Genomic DNA, 22,005 nt, shown 5'->3' with positions numbered 1-22,005 from the left:
TGTTTTAGGTTTCTGATATGACACAGCTCTTGATGTTTGCTGAAGATGAATGTATTGAGGAGAACATCGATGCACGAGAGACTTAAAATGAAGAACAGCGATGTTCAGTGTCAGAAATAAAATACACATATAGAACACGATTTGCGAGGTAATTTGACGAGGCTGAAGAGCTATAAGTGCAGGAACATGTCATGAACAGGTCTTATTGAGTCTTCAGCCAGAGGAACTTGAAGGGCGAGAGGAGGTGCTGCTAACGAATCTCACTTTGTCTGGATATCAGGTTGTCAACGCGCGTGACGGCTCCTCTGTTGTGCCATAGATAAGATACCCCCCACCAAGCATCATACAGTGCCCCCAAGCATCATACCGTGTCCACAAGCATCATACAGTGCCCCCAAGCATCATACAGTTCCCACAAGCGTCATACAGTGCCCCCAAGCATCATACAGTGCCCTCAAGCATCATACAGTGCCCACAAGCAACATACAGTACCCACAATCATCGTACAGTGCCCACAAGCATCAGACAGTGCCCCCAAGCATCATATAGTGCCTACAAACATCATACAGTGCCCGGAAACATCGTACAGTGCCCACAAGCATCATACCGTGCCCCCTAAGCATCATACAGTGCCCCCAAACCTCATACAGTACCCCATAAGCACCATACAGTGCCCCCAAGCATCATACAGTGCACCCAATCAACATACAGTGCCCACAAGCATCGTACAGTGCCCAAAGCATCATACAGAGCCCCAAAACATCATACAGTTCCCACAAGCATCATATATTGTCCAAAGCATCATACAGTGGTCCCAGGCATCATACAGTGCCCCCAAGCACATAATGTGCCCCCAAACATCATACAGTGCCCACAAGCTTCATACAGTACCCCATAAGCATCATACAGTGCCCCCAAGCATTATATAGTGCCCCCAAGCAACATACAGTGCCTACAAGCATCGTACAGTAAAGCAAGCAACATACAGAGCCCCAAAGCATCAAACAGTGCCCCCAAGCATCGGATAGTGCACCCCAAGGATCATAAAGTGCCCCCAAGCACCATACAGTGTCCCCAAGCATCATACAGTGCCCTCAAGCACCATACAGTGCCCCCAAGCAACATACAGAGCCCCAAAGCATCAAACAGTGCCCTCAAGCATCACAGTGCCCAAAGCCTCATAGAGTGCCCACAAGCATCACAGTTCCCACAAGCATCGTACATTGCCCACAAGCATCGCTCAGTGCCAACAAGCATCATGCAGTGCCCCAAGCATTATACAGTGCCTCCAAGCATTATACAGTGCCCCCAAGCACCACACAGTGCCCCCCAAGCACCACACAGTGCCCCCAAGAATCATACACTGCTCCAAGCAACATACAGTGCCTACAAGCATCGTACAGTGCCCTAAGCATCAGAAAGAGCCCCAAAGCATCATACAGTTCCCCCAAGTATCATATAGTGTCCAAAGCATCATACAGTGGTCCGAAGCATTATACAGTGCCCCGAAGCATCATACAGTGCCCCCAAGCGTCATACAGTGCCCCCAAGCATCATACAGTGCCCCGCAAGCATCATACAGTGCTCCCGAAGCATCATTCAGGGTCCCGAGAATCATACAGTACCCCCCAAGGATCATACAGTGCCTCCAAGAATCGTACAGTGCCCCAAAGCATCATACAGTGACCCCATGAATCATACAGTGCCCCGAAGCATTATACAGTGCTCCAAGAAGCATACAGTGCCCACAAGCATCGTACAGATCCTCCAAGCATCATACAGTGCCATCAAGCATCATAGAGTGCCCCCAAGCATCATACAGTGCCCTGAAGAATCATACAGTGCCCACAAGCATCATACAGTGCTCCCAAGAAACATACAGTACCCACAAGCATCGTACAGTGCCCCCAAGCATCATACATTGCTCTGAAGCAACATACAGTGCCCAGAAGCCTCGTACAGTGCCCCAAGCATCATATAGTGGCCAAAGCATCATACAGTGGTCCAAAGCATCATACAGTGGTCCCAAGCATCATACAGTGCCCCCAAGCATTATCCAGTGCCCCAAACATCATACAGTTCCCACAAGCATCATACAGTACACATAAGCCTCATACAGTGCCCCCGACCATCATACAATGCACCAAAAATCACACCGTGTCCCAAAGCATCATACAGTGCCCGAAAGCATCATACAGTGGTCCCAAGCATCATTCAATGTCCCCAAGCATCATACAGTGGTCTCAAGCATCATACAGTTCCCCCAAGCATCATACAATGCCCCAAAGAATCATACAGTGCCACCAAGCATCATACAGTGCCCAAAGCATCATACAGAGCCACCAAGTATCAAACAGTGCCCCAAAGAATCATACAGTGTCCCCAAGCATTATGCAGTGCCTAAATTCATCATAGTGCCACAAAGCGTCATATAGTGCCTCCAAGCATCATACAGTGCCCCAAGCATCATACAGTGCCCCAAGAATCATACAGTGACCCCAAGCATCATGCAGTACACCCAAGCCTCACACAATGCCCCAAAGCATCATACAGTGGTCCCAAGCATCATGCAGTGCACCCACAAACATCATACAGTGCCCCCAAGCATTATACAGTGCCCCACAACCATCATACAGTGTACCCTAAGCATAATACAATACCCCAGCAAGCATCATATAGTGCCCTCAAGTATGATACAGTGCCTCCAAGGCTTATACAGTTCCCCAAGGCATCATTCAGTGACCCTAAGCAGCATACAGTGCACTAAGAATCATACAGTGCCACAAGGAATCATTCAGTTTTCCAAGCATCATGCAGTGACCCTTTAGCATCGTACAGTGCCCCTAAGCCTCATTCAGTGCCCCAAAGCCTCATGCAGTGACCCTAAGCATCATACAGTGCACCCAAGCATCATACAGTGCATCCAAGCATCATACAGTCCCCCAGGCATCATTCATTTTTCGAAGCATCATACAGTGCACCCACGACTTACACAGTGCCCTCAATCATCATACAGTTGTCCCAAGCATCAATTAGTGCCCCAAAGCATCATACAGCGCACACAACCATCATACAGTGCCCCTAGCCTCATACAGTGCCCCAAATTAACATACAGTGCCCCCTAAGCATCATACAGTGATTCCTATTATCATACAATGCCCCAAATTATCATACAATGCCCCCAAACGAATCATACAGTGACTCCACCGATCATACAGTGACTCCACCGATCATACAGTATTCCAAAGCGTCATAAAGTGATCCCAAGCCTTATATTGTGCCCCTAAGTATCATACAGTGCCACGAAGCATCATTCAGTACTGCTAAGCATCATACACTGTCTCTAAGCATCATATAGTGCCCCAGGTATCATAGTGTGCCACAAAGCATCATACAGTGCCCCCCAACCATCATACAGAGACGATCTACCCATCATTCAGTGTTCCAATGCATCATAAAGTCGTCCCAAGCATTATACAGTGCCTCCAAGCATCATTCAGAGCCACAAAGCATCATTCAGTGCCCCTAAGCATCATACAGTGTCCCACCAAGCATAATACAGTGCCCTAAACATCATACTTTGCAATCAAGCATCATACAGTGCCCCCAAGCATCATGCAGTGCCCTTAGTGCACACAAGCATCATACAGAGCCCCCAAGCATCATACAGTGTCCCTAAGCATCATGCAGTGCTCCTAAGCATCATACGTTGCCCCCATGCAGCATACATTGATCCAAAGCATCGTACAGTGCCCCAAGTTTCATACAGTGCACTCGATTATCATTCAATATCCCAAGCATCATATAGGGCCCCCCTAAACATCATACTGTGCCCCCAAGCATCATACATTGTCCCTACGCGTCATACAGTGCCCCAAGCATCATTCAGTGTCCTGCAAGCATCATACAGTGCCCCAAGTATCATACAATGGACCTGAGCATCAAACAGTATCTCAAGCAACATTCAGAGCACCAAAGCATCATGCAGTGCATCCAAGCATCATAGAGTGACCCAAGCATCATACAGTACTCCAAGCATCATACAGCATCATACAGTGCCCCAAAGCATCATACAGTGCCTACATGCATCATACAGATCTCCCAAGCATCATACAATACCCCCAAGCGTCATACAGTATTCCCATGCTTCAATGTCCCCAAGCATCATGCAGAGCCCCCAAGCATCATACAGTGCCTACAAGCATAATATAGTGCTCCCAAGCATCATACAGTACCCCCAAGCATCATACAGTACTCCTATGCATCATTCAAAATCCCAAAGCATCATGCAGTTCCCCAAGCATCATACATTGCCCCCCAAGGATCACATAGTACTCCAAGCATCATATAGTGCATCCAAGCTTCGTACAGTGTATCAAAGGACCATACAGTGCCCCTCAAGCATCATACAATTCCCTGAGCGTCATACAGTCGTCCCAAGCACCATACAGTGTCTTCAAGCAGTGCACCCTAGCAATATACAGATCCAACAAGCATCATACAGTGCCCCAAGCATCATATAGTGCACACAACTATCATACAGGTCCCCCAATCATCATTCAGTGGTCCAAAACATCATACTGTGTCCCAAAGCATCATACAGCGCACACAAGCATCATACATTGCCCCCATGCAGCATACAGTGCCCCCAAGCAACTTAGAGTGCCCCCAAGCATCATACAGTGCTCCCAAGCATCATACAGTCCCCCCAAGCATCATACAGTACCCCCAAGCATCATTCTTTGCCTGCGATCATCATACAGTGCCTCCGATCACAATACATTGTCCCTAAGCATCATACAGTGTACTCAAGCATCATATAGTTTTCTCCAAGACTCATACAGTGCCCCCAAGAACTATACAGTGTTCCATACAGTTTCCGCAAGCCTCATACAGTGCCCCTCAAGCAACATACAGTGTTCTCAAGCGTCCTACAGTGTCCTCAAGCATCATACAGAACCCCCAAGCATCCTACAGTGCCTCGAAGCATCATACTGTCGCCCCAGGCCTCATATATTGCCCACAAACATCATCCAGTGCTCCCAGGCATCATACAGTGCCCCCTAACATCATTCAGTACTCCCAAGAATCATACAGTGCCCCAAGCATCATGCAGTGCCCCCGAACATCATACTGTGCCCCAGGCATTATACAGTGCACCCAAGCTTCATACAATCAATCATACAGTGGTCCCACGTATCATACAGTGCCCCAAGGCATCATACAGGGCACATTAGCATCAACCAGTGCCCCCAGCATCATACAGTGCCCCAAATCAACATACATTGCTTCCCAAACCGCATACAGTGCCCCCCCAACCATCATACAATGTCAAAAAGAATTATTCAGTACCCCAAGCATCATACAGTGCCTCCACCCATCATACAGTGTTCTAAAGCATCACACATTGGTCTCAAGCATCATACAATGCCCCCAAACGTCATACAGTGCACCCAAGCATCACACAGTTCTTCCAACCATCATACACTGCCTCTAAGCATCATACAGTGCCTTAAGTATCATACAATGCACCTGAGCATCAAACAGTATGCCAAGCATCATTCAGAGCACTAAAAGCATCATACAGTGCATCCAAGCATCATAGAGTGACCCAAGCATCATACAGTACTCCAAGCATCATACAGTGCCCCAAAGCAACATACAGTGCCTACAAGCATCATACAGATCTCCCAAGCATCATACAGATCTCCCAGGCATCATACAATACCCCCAAGCATCATACAGTACTCCCAGGCATCATACATCGCCCCCAAGCATCATACATCGCCCCCAAGCATCATACATCGCCACCAAGCATCATACATTGCCCTCTCAAGCATCATATAATGCCCCAAGCATCATACAGTGTACCCGAGTATCTTACAATATCCCAATCATCATACAGTGCACCCAAGCTTCATACAATGCATCAAAGCTTCATACAGTGCCCCCAAGCATCATACAGTTCCCTCAAGCATCATACAGTGCCCTACGCATCATACAGTGGCCCCCAAACATCATACAGAGCCTCCAAACAGTGCCCCTTTGCATCATACAGTGCACCCAATCATTATAAAATTCCCCCAATCATCATACAGTGGTCCCAAGCACCATAAAGTCCCCCAAAGCATCATACAGCGCACACAAGCATCATACAGTGCCCCCAACATTATACAGTGCCCCAAGCATCATATATTGCCTCGAAGCATCATACAGCGCCCCAAAGCATCATACAATGCTCTTAAAAATCATACAGTGCACCCAAGCATCATACAGTTCTTCCAAGCATCATACACTGCCTCTAAGCATCACACAGTGGCCCCCAAGCATCATACAGTTCCCCAAGTATCATACAGTTCACCCAAGCATCCTACAGTATCCCAAGCATCATACAGAGGGGGTATAAGGGTATAGGGACCTCGTAGCCTGGTGGATAGCGCGCAGGACTCTGTGGCACGGGTTCGATTCTTGCACGAGGCAGAAACAAATTGCCAAAGTTTCTTTCACCCTGAGTGCCCCTATTACCTAGCAGTAAATAGGTACCTGGGAGTTAGTCAGCTGTCACGGGCTGCTTCCTGGGGTGTGTGTGGTGTGGAAAAAAAGTAGTAGTTAGTAAACAGTTGATTGACAGTTGAGAGGCGGCCCAAAAAAGCTAAGCTCAACAACCGCAAACACAACTAGGTGAATACAGAGCACCCAAACATCATACAGTGCATCCAAGCATCATATAGTGACCCAAGCATCTTACAGTACTTCAAGCATCATACAGTGCCCCAAAGCATCATACAGTGCCCCAAAGCATCATACAGTGCCTACAAGCATCATACAGTGCTCCCAAGCATCATACAGTACCCCCAAACATCATACAGTACTCCCATGCATCATACAAAGTCCCCTAGCATCATGCAGTGCCCTCAAGCATCATACAGTGCCCCCCAAGCATCATACAGTGCCCCCAAACATCATACGGTGCACCCAAGCATCATACAGTTCTCCCAAGCTTCATACACTGTCTCTATACATTATTCAGTGGTCCCCAAGCATCATACAGTGCCCCAAGTACCATACAGTGCACCTAAGAATCCTACAGTATCCCAAGCATCCTACAGAGACCCGAAGCATCATAGAGTGCATCCAAGCATCATACAGGGTCCCTCAAGCATCATACAGTGCCCCAAGTATCATAAAATGGAACTGAGCATCAAACAGTATCCCCAGCAACATTCAGAGCACCAAAGCATCATGCAGTGCATCCAAGCATCATAGAGTGACCCAAGCATCATACAGTACTCCAAGCATCATACCGCATCATACAGTGCCCCAAAGCTTCATACAGTGCCTACAAGCATCATACAGATCTCCCAAGCATCATACAATACCCCCAAGCGTCATACAGTATTCCCATGCATCAATGTCCCTAAGCATCATGCAGTGCCCCCAAGCATCATACAGTGCCTATAAGCATCATACAGTGCTTCCCAAGCATCATACAGTACCCCCAAGCATCATACAGTACTCCCATGCATCATTCAATGTCCCAAAGCATCATGCAGTGCCCCAAGCATCATATAGTGCATCCAAGCTTCATACAGTGTATCAAAGCACCATACAGTGCCCCTCAAGCATCATACAATTCCCTAAGCATCATACAGTCGTCCCAGGCATCATACAGTGTCTCCAAGCATTATACAGTGCACCCAAGCATCATACAATTCTCCCAAACATCATACAGTGGTCCCACGTATCATACAGTGCCCCAAGGCATCATACAGGGGACACTAGCATCATACAGTGCCCCCAACCATCATACATAGTCCAAAAGAATTATTCAGTACCACAAGCATCATACAGTGCCGCCCCCAACCATCATACTGTGCCTCCACTCATCATACAGTGTTCTAAAGCATCACACATTGGTCTCAAGCATCATATAGTGCCTCCAAGCATCATACAGTTCCCTATGCATCATATATTGCCTCCAAGCATCATACAACGCCCCAAAGCATCATACAATGCCCCCAAACATCAGACAGTGCACCAATGCATCACACAGTTTTTTCAAGCATCATACACTGCCTCTAAGCATCATACAGTGCCCCAAGTATCTTACAATGCACCTGAGCATCAAACAGTATCCCAAGCATCATTCAGAGCACTCAAGCATCATACAGTGCATCCAGGCATCATACAGTGACCCAAGCATCATACAGTACTCCAAACATCATACAGTGCCCCAAAGCATCATACAATGCCTACAAGCATCATACAGATCTCCCAGGCATCATACAGTGCCTCCAAGCATCATACAGTGCCCTCAAGCATCATACAGTGCCTTAAGCATCATATAGTGGCCCCATGCATCATACACAGCCACCTAGCAGTGCCCCTAGCATCATACAATTCCCACAAACATCATGCAGTTCCCCAAGCATCATACAGTGCACCCAATAATCATAAAATTCCCCCCAATCATCATACAGTGGTACCAAGCATTATAAAGTCCCCCAAAGCATCATACAGCGCATACAAGCATCGTACAGTGCCCCCAGCATTAAACAGTGCCCCAAGCATCATACAGTTCTTCCAAGCATCATACACTGCCTCTAAGCATCATACAGTGGCCCCCAAGCATCATACAGCTCCCCAAGTATCATACAGTGCACACAAGCATCCTACAGTATCCCAAGCATCATACAGAGGGGGTATAAGGGTATAGGGACCTCGTAGCCTGGTGGATAGCGCGCAGGACTCTGTGGCACGGGTTCGATTCTTGCACGAGGTAGAAACAAATGAGCAAAGTTTCTTTCAACCCTGAATACCCCTGTTACCTAGCAGTAAATAGGTACCTGGGAGTTAGTCAGCTGTCACGGGCTGCTTCCTGGGGTGTGTGTGGTGTTGGAAAAAAGTAGTAGTTAGTAAACAGTTCATTGACAGTTGAGAGGCGGCCCAAAAGAGCAAAGCTCAACCCCCGCAAACACAACTAGGAAAATACAATTAAGTGAATACAGAGCACCCAAGCATCATACAGTGCATCCAAGCTTCATACAGTGACCCAAGCATCATACAGTACTCCAAGCATCATACAGTGCCCCAAAGCATCATACAGTGCCCCAAAGCATCATACAGTGCCTAAAAGCATCATACAGTGCTCATAAGCATCATACAGTACCCCCAAACATCATACATTACTCCCATGCATCATACAAAGTCCCCATGCATCATGCAGTGCCCCCAAGCATCATACAGTGCCCCCAAACATCATACGGTGCACCCAAGCATCATACAGTTCTCACAAGCATCATACACTGCCTCTGTACATTATTCAGTGGTCCCCAAGCATCATACAGTGCCCCAAGTATCATACAGTGCATCCAAGCATCCCTCATTGTCCCGCAAGCATCATACAGTGCCCCAAGTATCAAACAATGAACCTGAGCATCAAACATTATCCCAAGCAACATTCAGAGCACCCAAGCATCATACAGTGCACCCAAGCTTCATACAGTGCATGAAAGTATCATACAGTGACCTCAAGCATCATACAGTGCCTTACGCATCATATAGTGGTCCCTAGCATAATACAGTGCCACCAAGCAGTGTCGCCCAGCAACATACAGTTCCCGCAAGTATCATACAGATCTCCCAAGCATCATACAGTGCACCCAATCATCATACAATTCCCCCAATCATCATACAGTGGACCCAAGCATTATACAGTGTCCAAAGCATCATACAGCGCACACAAGTATCATACAGTGCCCCGGGCATCATACATGCAGTGCCCCAAGCTTCATACAATGCCCCCAAACATCATACAGTGCACCAAAGCATCATAAAGTTCTCCCAAGCATCATACACTGCCCCTAAGAATCATACAGTGGTCCCCAGGCATCATACAGTACCCCAAGTATCATACAGTGCACCCAAAAATCCTACAGTTCCCAAGAATCATACAGAGCACCCAAGTATCATACAGTGCATCCAAGCATCATACAGTGTCCCCAAGCATCATACAGTGCCTAGAAGCGTCATACAGTGCTCCCAAGCATCATACAGTCTCCCCAAGCATCATACTGTACCCCAAGCATCATACAGTGCTCTTAAGCATCATACAGTGCCCTCAAGCCTCAAACAGTGCCCTTAAGCATCATACAGTGCCCTCAAACCTCAAACAGTGCCCTCAAGCATCATATAGTTTCCCCAAGCCTCATGCAGTGCCCTCAATCATCATACAGTGTTCGCAAGCGTCATACAGTGTCCCCAAGCATCATAAAGTGGCCCTAATATTCATACAGAACCCCCAAGCATCCTACCGTGCTTTAATGCATCATACTGTGGCGCCAAGCCTTATATATTGCCCACAAACATCATCCAGTGCTCACGAGCATCATACAATTCCCCCAAGCATCATACAGGACTCCCAAGCATCATACAGTGCACCCAAGCATCATGCCGTGCCCCCAAACATCATACAGTGCCCCAGGCATTATACAGTGCACCCAAGCATCCTACAGTTTCCCAAGCATCATACAGAGCTCCCAAGCAATATACAGTGCATCCAAGCATCATACAGTGTCCCCCCCCAGCATCATACATTTCCCCATATATCATACAATGCTCAAGAGCATCAAACAGTATCCCAAGCATCATACAGAGCACCAAAGCATCATACAGTGCATCCAAGCATCATACAGTAACCCAAGCATCATAAAGTACTCCAAGAATCATATAGTGCCCCAAAGCATCATACAGTGCCCCAAAGCATCATACAGTGCCTACAAGCATCATACAGTGCTCCCAAGCATCATACACATCATACAGTACCCCCAAGCATCATACAGTACTCCGATGCTTGATTCAATGTCCCAAAGCTTCATGCAGTGCCCCAAGCATCATACATTGCCCCCCAAGCATCACATAGTGCCCCAAGCGTCATACAGTGACCCTCAAGCATCATACAATTCCCTGAGCGTCATAAAGTCGTCCCTAGCATCATACAGGGCCTCCAAGCAGTGCACCCTAGCAATATTCAGCTCCCACAAGCATCATATAGTGCCCCAAGCATCATACAGTGCACCCAACCATCATACAGTGCACCCAACCATCATACAGGTCTCCCAATCATCATTCAGTGGTCCAAAACATCATACAGTGCCCCAAAGCATCATACAGTACACAAGCGTCATACATTGCCCCAGCATCATACAGTGCCCCCAAATAAACATACAGTGCACCCCAAATAGCATTCATTGCAACCAACCATCATACAATTCCCCAAAGTATCATACAGTGCCCCTAAACATCGTACAGTGCCCCCCCAACCATCATACCGTGCCTCCACCGATCATACAGCGCCCCAAGCATAATACAGTACCCTCAATCATCATTCAGTGCACCCTAAGTATCATAGAGTGACCCAAGCATCACGAAGTGCTCCCAAGCGTCATTCAGTGTCCCCAAGCATCATACAGTGCCCCCAAGGCATCATACAATGCCCTCAAGCTTCATACTGTGCCCCTCGGGCATCGTTCAATGCCCCCAAGCTTCATACTGTGCCCCCCATTCATCATCCAGTGCCCCTTAAGCATCATACCGTGCGCCCATGTATCATACAGTGCCCCCAACCTTTATACAGTGCCCCGAACCATCATTCAGTGACCCCTAAGCATCATACAGTGCACCCATCCATCATAGAGTGCACTCAAGCATCATTCAGTGCCCCCTAAATTATCATACAGTGCCCCAAGCATCATACAGTGCCCCCTAACCATCATACAGTTTCCCAAAACATCATACAGCGCACCCATGCATCAACCAGTGCCCCAAGCATCATATATTACCTCCAAGCATCAAACAGTGCCCCAAAGCAACATACAGTGCCCCCAAGCATCATACAGTGCCCCAAGCATCATATATTGCCTCCAAGCATCATACAGCGTCCCAAAGCATCATACAAGGCCCTTAAACATCATACAGTGCACCCAAGCGTCATACAGTTCTTTCAAGTATCATACACTGCCTCTAAGCATCATACAGTGGTCCCCAAGCATCATTCAGTTTCTAAGTATCATACAGTTCACCCAAGCATCCTACAGTATCCCAAGCATCATACAGACCACCCAAGCATCATAGAGTGTATCCAAGCATCATACAGTGTCCCCCAAGCATCATACAGTGCCCCAAGTATCATACAATGCACCTGAGCAGCAAACAGTATCCCAAGCATCATACATTGCACCCAAGCATCATTCAGTGCATCCAAGCATCATACAGTGACCCAAGCATCATATAGTTCTCCAAGCATCATACAGTGCCCCAAACCATCATACAGTGCCTATAAGCATCATACAGTGCTCCCAAGCATCATACAGTACCTTCAAACTTTATACAGTACTCCCATGCATCATACAATGTCCCCAAGCATCACGCAGTGCCCCCAAACATTATACAGAGCCCCCAAGCATCATTCATTGCCCCCTAATCATCATATAGAGCCCCCAAGCATCACACAGTGCCCCCTAATCATCATACTGTGCCTCCACCCATCATACAGTGTTCTAAAGCATCACACATTGGTCTCAAGTATCATACAGTGCCCCCCAGCACCGTACAGTGCACTAAGCATAATATATTCCCTCCAAGCATCATACAACGCCCCAAAGCACCATACAGTGCCCCCAAATATCATACAGTGTACCCCACCATCATACAGTTCTCCCAAGCATCATACACTGCCTCCAAGTATCATACAGTGGTCCCCAAGCATCATACAGTGCCCAAGAATCATTCAGTGCACTCAAGCATCTTACAGTATCCCAAGCATCATACAGCACCCCAAAGCATCATACAATGCCCTTAAACATCATACAGTACCCCCAAGCATCATACAGTGATCCCCAAGCATCATACATTGCCCCAAGTATCATACAGTGCACCCAAGCATCCTACAGTATCCCAAGCATAATACAGCGCATCCAAGCATCATACAGTGCATCCAAGCTTCATACAGTGTCCCCTACAAGCATCATACATTGCCCAAAGTATCATTGAATGCTCCTGAGCATCAAACAGTATCCCAAGCATCATACAGTGCATCCAAGTATCATACAGTGACCCAAGCATCATACAGTTCTCCAAGCATCATACAGTGCCCCAAACCATCATACAGTGCCTATAAGCATCATACAGTGCTCCCAAGCAATCATACAGTACCCCCTAACATCATACAGTACTCCCATGCATCATACAATGTCCCCAAGCATCATGCAGTGCCCCCAAACATCATACAGTGCTCCCCAAGCATCAAATATTGCCCCCTAAGCATCATATAGGGGCCCCCAAGCATCACACAGTGACCCCTTAACTATCATACTGTGCCTCCACCCATCATACAGTGTTCTAAAGCATCACACATTGGTACCAAGCATAATACAGTGCCACCCAGCACCATACAGTGCACCAAGCATCATATATTGCCTCCAAGCATCATACAGCGCCCCAAAGCATCATACAGTGCCCCCATATATCATACAGTGCACCCAACCATCATACAGTTCTCACAAGCATCATACACTGCCACCAAGCATCATACAGTGGTCCCCAAGCATCATACAGTGCCCCATGTATCATTCAGTGCACTCAAGCATCCTACAGTATCCCAAGTATCATACAAAGCCCCGAAGCATCATACAGTGCATCAAAGCATCATACAGTGTCCCCCAAATATCATACAGTGTCCCAGGTATCATTCAATAGACCTGAGCATCAAACAGTATCCCAAGCATCATTCAGAGCACCCAAGCATCATACAGTGTATCCAAGCATCATATAGTGCCCCAAGCGTCATACAGTGCTCCCAAGCTTCATACAGCACCCTAAGCATCATAGAGTGGTCCCATGCATCGTACAGTGCCTCCAAGCAGTGCCCCCTAGCATCATACAGTGCCCCAAAGCATCATACAGTTTCTGCAAGCATCATACAGATCTCCCAAGCATCATACAATGTCCCCAAGCATCATGCAGTGCCCCCAATCATCATACAGTGCCCCAAGCATCATGCATTGCCTCCTCAAGCATCATATAGTGCCCTAAGCATCATACAGTACACCCTAGTATCTTACAATATCCCAAGCATCATACAGTGCACCCAAGCTTCATACTGTGCATCAAAGCATCATACAGTGCCCCCAAGCTTCATGCAGTGCCTTCAAGCATATTACATTGCCCTAAGCATCATACAATGCCCCAAGCATCATACAGTGCACCCAATCATCATACAATTCCCCCAATCACCATACAGTGGTCTCAAGCATCATACAGTGCCCCAAAGCATCATACAGTGCACACAAGCATCATAGAGTGTTCCCATGCATCATGCAGTACCTCCCAAGCATCATAGAGTGGCCCCAAGCATCATACAAAGCCCCTAGCATCATACAGTGCCCCCCAAGCCTCATCCAGTGCCCACAAGTATCATTCACGTTCCCCCAATCTTCACAGTGCCCCAAACCATCATACAGTACCCCTATGCATCCTAGAGTGCCCCAAGCATCACATGGTGCTTCGAAGCACCGTACAGTGCGTCGCAAGCATCATACAGTGCCCCAACAATCATACAGTACCAAAAGCATCATATTAATATAGTGCACTTAAGAATCATACAGTGAACCCAAGCATCATACAGTACTCACAACCTTCATACATTGCCCCTAAGCATCATACAGTGCCCATGAGCATCATTCAGTGCTCTAAAGCATCAAACAGCGCCCATATGCATCATACCATGCCCCAAGCATCATACAGTTCTCACAATCACCATACAGTGTCCCCAACCATCATACAGTGCCCGAAAGCATCATACAGTTCACCCAAGCATCATACAGGGCCCTCCAAACTATCATACAGTTTCCCAAAACATCATACAGCGCACGCAAGGATCATACACACAAAAATCATAGAGTGCTCCCAAACCTTATACAGTACCTCCCATTCATCATACAGTGCCCCAAGCATCATACAGTGCACCCAAGCATGCTACAGTATCCCAAGCATCATACAGAGCCCCGAAGCATCATAGAGTGCATGCAAGCCTCATACAGTGTCCCCCAAGCATCATACAGTGCCCCAGGTATCATTCTATAGACCTGAGCATCAAACAGTATCCCAAGCACCATTCAGAGCACCCAAGCATCATACAGTGCATCCAAGCATCATACAGTGACCCAAGCATCAAACAGTGCCCTCAAGCATCATACAGTGCCCTAAACATCATACAGTGCTCCAAAGCATCATACAGTGCACACAAAAATCATAGAGTGCTCCCAAGAATCATACAGTACCTCCCATGCATCATACAGTGCCCCAAGCATCATACAAAGCCCCCAAGCATCATACAGTGCCAACAAGCATCATCCAGCGCCCCCAAGCATCATTCAGGTTCCCCCAATCTTCACAGTGCCCCAAACCATCATACAGTACCCCTAAGCATCCTAGAGTGACACAAGCATCATACAGTGCCCTCCATCCATCAAACAGTGCCCCAAAGCATCAATCAGCGAACCCAAGCATCATACAGTGCTCCCATGCATCATACAGTACCTAAAGCATCATATAGTGCACCTAAGCATCATACAGTGCCCTTATGCATCATACCGTTCCCCAAGCATCATACAGTTCTCGCAATCACCATACAGTGTCCCAAACCATCATACAATGCCCGAAAGCATCATACAGTTCACCCATGAATCATACAGTGCCCTCCATATTACCATACAGTTTCCCAAAGCATCATACAGCGCACGCAAGGATCATATATTACCCTGATACATCATACAGTACCCCCAACCATCATACAGTGCCCCAAAGCATCACACAGTACCCCAAGCATCATATATTGCCTCCAAGCATTATACAGTGGTCCCCAAGCATCATACAGTGCCCCAAGTATCATACAGTGTACCCAAGCATCCTACAGTATCCCAAGCATCATACAGAGCACCCAAGCATCATACAGTGCATCCAAGCATCATAAAGTGTCCCCTGCTAGCATCATACATTGCCTCAAGTATCATACAATGCTCATGAGTATCAAACAGTATTCCAAGCATCATACAGAGCACCCAAGCATCATACAGTGCCCCAAAGCATCATACAGTGCCTAGAAGCATCATACAGTGCTCTCAAGCATCACACAGTACCCCCAAGCATCATACAGTACTCCCATTCATCATACAATGTCCCAAAGCATCATGCAGTGCACCAACCATCATACATTGTCCCCTAAGCATCACTTAGTGCCCCCAAGCATCATACAGTGCATCCAAGCTTCATACTGTGCATCAAAGCATCATACAGTGCCACCCAAGCATCATACAGTGCCACCCAAGCATCATACCGTGCCCTAAAGCATCTTACAATTCCCTAAGCGCTATACAGTCGTCCCAAGCATCATACAGTGCCTCCAAGCAGTGCCCCATAGCAATATACAGTTCCCACAAGCATCATACAGTGCCCCAAGCATCATACAGTGCACCCAACCATCATACAGGTCCCCCTCATTCAGTGGTCCAAAACATCATACAGTGCCACAAAGCATCATACAGCGCACACAAGCATCATACAGTGCCCACAGCATCATACAGTGCCCCAAATAAACATACAGTGCTCCCCAAACAGCATTAATTGCAACCAACCATCATACAATTCCCCAAAGTATCATACACTGCCCCTAAACATCGTACAGTGCCCACCCAACCATTATACCGTGCCTCCACCAATCATACAGTGCCCACAAGAATAATACAGTACCCCAAGCATCATACAGTGCCCCCTAAGCATCATACAGTGCCCCATGCATCACGTAGAGCTCCCAAGCATCACGTAGTGCTCCCAAGCGTCATTCAGTTCCCCCAGGCATCACACAGTGCCCCCAAGGCATCATACAATGCACCCAACATTCATACTGTGCCCCCATTCATCATCCAGTGCCCCCAAGCATCATACAGTGCACCCAATCATCATACAATTCCACCAATCATCATACAGTGGTCCCAAGCATCATACAGTGCACACAATAATCATACATTGCCCAATAAGCATCATATAGTGCCCCTAAGCATCACACAGTGCCCCCTTAACCATCATACTGTGCCTCCACCAATCATACAGTGTTCTAAAGCATCACACATTGGTCTCAAGCATCATACAGTGACCCCTAGCACCAAACAGTGCACTAAGCATCATATTTTGCCTCCAAGCATCATACAGCGCCCTAAAGCATCATACAATGCCCCCAAGCATCATACAGTGCCCAAAGTATCATACAGTGCACCCAAGCATCATACAGCGCCCCCCCAGTACCATACAGTGCACCAAGAATCATATATTGCCTCCAAGCATCATACAGCACCCCAAGCATCATACAGTGCCCCAAATATCATACAGTGTAACCAAGCATCATACAGTTCTTACAAGCATCATTCAGTGCCCCAAGCATCATACAGTGCACCCAAGCGTCCTACAGTATCCCAAGCATCATACAGTTTCCCCCAAGCATCATACAGTGCCCCATGTATCATACAATGCCTGAGCATCAAACAGTATCCCAAGCTTTATACAGAGCACCCAAGCATCATACAGTGCATGATAGCATCATACATTGACCCAAGCATCATACAGTGCCCCAATCCATCATACAGTGCCTACAAACATCATACAGTTCTCCCAAGCATCATACAGTACCCCCAAATATCATACGTGACTGTTAGAAATTTCCAACACTAACACTAATACAATGCTATTGTATTATTATAAACTAGTATTAAAATATACTAATTACTGTAGTTACTAAAATTTACTAACAGTGATGTTCACATGAACTAATTATTATATCTGTATAAGAATACTGGAATTCTTACGAAACCAAGTGCCAGTATTGCGTCAGATTCTACCTAGTTAAACACATTTATATCCAGTGTGTTAGAGAATTGAATGTGATTCTCTAAAATCATCAGTATTCCGTGCGATAATTATTTACGGATAACATAACTCCCAAATAATTCCAAACCGAGAGTTTTTAGTTACAATTGTTATCAAGTAATAATTTTACCGTCACGCGTGAATGCCATGGAGAAAACTAAAATCTTCTCCATTTCTTGTTTACCACCATAAGACTCGAAAGTAATAATATTTAACTCCCTAGAATTACAACCCAGTCTTTATTAAAGCATTTCAACCACAATTACGCGAAATAATATTATTCGTGATAAATAATTTCTGTGGCGAATGCGGGACGCTAGTGGGAGAGGGAGGAGAAACCATTGTTGTTTGTGGTGGACGAGACGCCTGAGTGTGGCGTGAAGTCTCGTGTTGCGGAATTGAGCAACAAGGTCTTGGTGTCAGAGTCTGGGACACGTGAAGTTCAAGTTATCAGCAAGAATTACCCTGGTACTCAACATAGAACTAGTTAATATTGTTCTACGTGATCTGCAGTGACCGGCCAACAAATAACGCGTCGACATTCAAGCCAAGCTATCAACCACGTGTACGCCATTGCGAGAGTTGGAGCTTGGGACGCGGTATCGGCAAGCTTCAACATAATTTGTACCCCTTAGCTAAGTATATAATTCCCTTTTGATGCATCATTAGAGATTGTATATGTCAGGGCAGCTTGTCGTTAGATCGAGCGACCTTAACAAAACCCATGTTAGTACCATAACTAATTTGTTTTTCCATTTTCATGAATATAGATATTTCAGTAGCCTAGTTCAATGCTACGTAATATCCCTTAAATTACATCTCGCATGTGAAGAGTCCACGAGCTGTTACCTTACTCAGCGTTATTCATCTCCCAGTGTTTCTACGAGGAATTCCGGAGATCCCGAGGATGAGTCATAAATGATGTCATTGAAATCGTCTTAAAGCTAAGACCTTTCGTATTCATTTATTTACTTTAAAATTCATTACTTCGATATTCTAATATTTATTTGGATGCTGATCATGTACACTGGAGATAATACGTGTTTATTAGAATGATTAATTTCTGATGTTAATGATCTTATAATTACTGGTGATAATCTTCTATAGATTTCTTTAATTTGGTCATAAGATTAGTTATTACACAATGGACTGGTGCACGAACCACACTAGTTCCTAGACGTATATGAAGTTCTAGCAATAACCCCCTAATGTAGGTGTTTGAGGCTTTGATTCAAGTTAATTATCTATACAGCCCATTAATTATTTAAGTGATTATACTTCCTAATATTTAGCCATAGACACTGGTTCTTCCTGGAATTTCAAATGATCACTTTTCTATTAGTTTCCCTCTTTTCTATAAAAGCGGGTGATCCTTCGTAATTGATTTCATTACTTTAATAATTAAATAAATAGAGTCAAGCCCCAAATGTTCCACATTATGGTCCTTATCGAACCGGATAAACATAAAATATAAATATACATACTAATTAGTAATAACTAATCACCGTGTGAAGTAGTCTAGACTAACCATTTTAATTAATTATGTCTACCGGCAGCATAACACATAGGTTAGCCTAAGTCACACCAATTCATTGCTACTTATACCTTATGTATAAGGTAGCACTCGTGGGACACAGTCAATTGCCCACAACACTTAGGCCTACACTTCATACTGAAGTAAGAATCTTTAGGTCACCAGGAGCAACAGCTCATAACTTGTATATTAATTCCTCACTAACACCAATTATGTGTTAACTATTTGGGCTATACAAATATTTCAATATACGGCTGTCAGCAGACTGTCCATTATAGCCTGAATTCATTCCATAATTACTGATTCACTCAAGTCAGTGGATCATTTACATTTTAGGATCCAGTATACTAATATAAATTGCTGATCCCATACTAATTAATCATTACTAACCCTGATAACATTTTATTCCACAATTAGGAGTACATTCAGGAGTTAAATATTATTTACGGCAGTAGAATACTTGCCAAACACAATCTCTTGTGTTCATTTAATTTCTTATACACATAAATTCTACCAGTGTATATATTATAAACTATAAAATCCAAAAACCCAAAAATACAGCACAATTATTTGCATATTACTGCACCACAATATAATCTGTACCAACCTTATTAGGTAGCAATTTAGGCTGTGATTGTGCTGAATTTGGCACAAACACAAACTAAATAAATTTGTAGTTTCTTAAGTAGAAATTCTCACGACTAGGCTTGAGCTAGTTAGTGGTATATGTATTATTCATTCATGTGCTGACCCTATCAAGGGTGGGATTAACCATTTATTGTGTAATTATATTTATTACATATTTCTATGTACATCTTTGAGTGTTACTGTAAGTTCACTACCCATCCAAGGCTGATTTTGAAGAGCTAAGCTGAGGAACACCTGTAGTGAGACCAAGGTACCACTCAAATCTTAGTTGTTTATTATTAGGTAGGTACCTAACCTCTAAATGAGATGAATTACAATCAGCCTCAAGAAAATATCAGGCTGTCAATAATTATACCTGCTCTACATAGAGGAGCAGACACCATAGCTGTACAAGTAGCTATATAAGCCCTATAAGGCTCAAATTTACCACAAGAATGGCTACTCCAGAAAGGACTGCAAGACTCTTGAGAAGTTTTCAAGTTCACCTATCAAAACTACTTGTTAAATGTGACAACTGTATAGAAACTAACCCAGTTGTCGTCTTCAGACTAGTAAGTTCCACAAGGGTACCTAACCAAAAATATGACCATATAAAGGTTGTAATCGAGTCTTATAGGAACTTACTCCATGTCAGTAATACTGACTCAGACGAATTACGTCTGACAGAATCTGATCTTGAATCTGACTATGAATGTATCATTCAAGACAAGTTAGACCGATATAAAAGGGTGCTTGCAACACAAGATGTTCCCGAGTGGATAGAACAGTTCTTTAGTAGACCTACACCCGAGCAAGCACCCAGCTCAGATGAAATACTTGAGCTACCTCAAGATGAGGAGAATCCTCTAATCAATACTGATCACTATACAGGATCAACAACTGAAGTTCAACCTTCATTTTCTAACATCTCATCTAATACAACTTCACGTAATGATTTGTTTACAGAGTCTGATCAATTTTCAGACAGCTCTTCTCAATGTTCCCTGGATTCTATAAATTCAATGCATGAGGCTACTGAATTAACTAGCTCCTCACAAGAACCCAGAGAAACAAGTGAAGCTGCAGATGAAACTCTTAGTGAAGCTGCAATAATCACTGAATCTGAACCAGAAAATGATAAAGCTAATGCTGCAGCAGCAGCCAAAGCTGTAATTAAAGCTGAGGCTAAGCAAGGAGCCTTAAGCAACACAAGTAATGGTCACAATTGCTCACACCAGCCTTCTAGAGTAAATGCTAACAATGAGAAGACTGTTATAAACCTTGTACACCAATTACTAGATTTATCTCCACCAGAACAATCAGTTGACTCTTTACAAGCCTTTAGTTTTCAGCTTGAGTCACTGTTAAATTCCTTCAGTAAAGAGGTGGATCACCCAACTGCTGAGTGGATGACTAAAATTATCATCCAAAGAAAATTGTCTGGTGACACACTCAATAAATTATATGTATACCAGAATGGTAATACCCTGTCAATGCAGGATATATTTGCAGGTTTGCGCAATATAAGTAATCATACAGCAAACCAGGCACTTAATGCTTCTTCTGAATGCACCAAAACTGTACCCACATCAGTTTCCTTACCTGGAACTTCTAAAGTGACACTGTCACTAGGTAATAAGGGTACTAATAATCAATGTAATAACAATAAGTCAAACACTGATTCATCAGTAAGGCCCAAGAGCCCCACAGGTGCTCCTAAGAGACCTAATAGTCCGAAGAGCACTCCCAATAACTCCACAGGTGCTCCTAAAGGACCTAATAGTCCAAAGAGCACTCCCAAGAGCCCAGTAATGACTCCCCAGAGTACACCAAGTACTCACAAGAGAATCAATAACAAGCAAATGCAA

The sequence above is a fragment of the Procambarus clarkii genome, chromosome 50 (assembly GCF_040958095.1).
Source record: "Procambarus clarkii isolate CNS0578487 chromosome 50, FALCON_Pclarkii_2.0, whole genome shotgun sequence".
Lineage (NCBI taxonomy): Eukaryota > Metazoa > Arthropoda > Malacostraca > Decapoda > Cambaridae > Procambarus > Procambarus clarkii.
The sequence above is the reverse complement of the archived record's forward strand: the minus strand, read 5'-3'. Positions refer to the sequence as shown.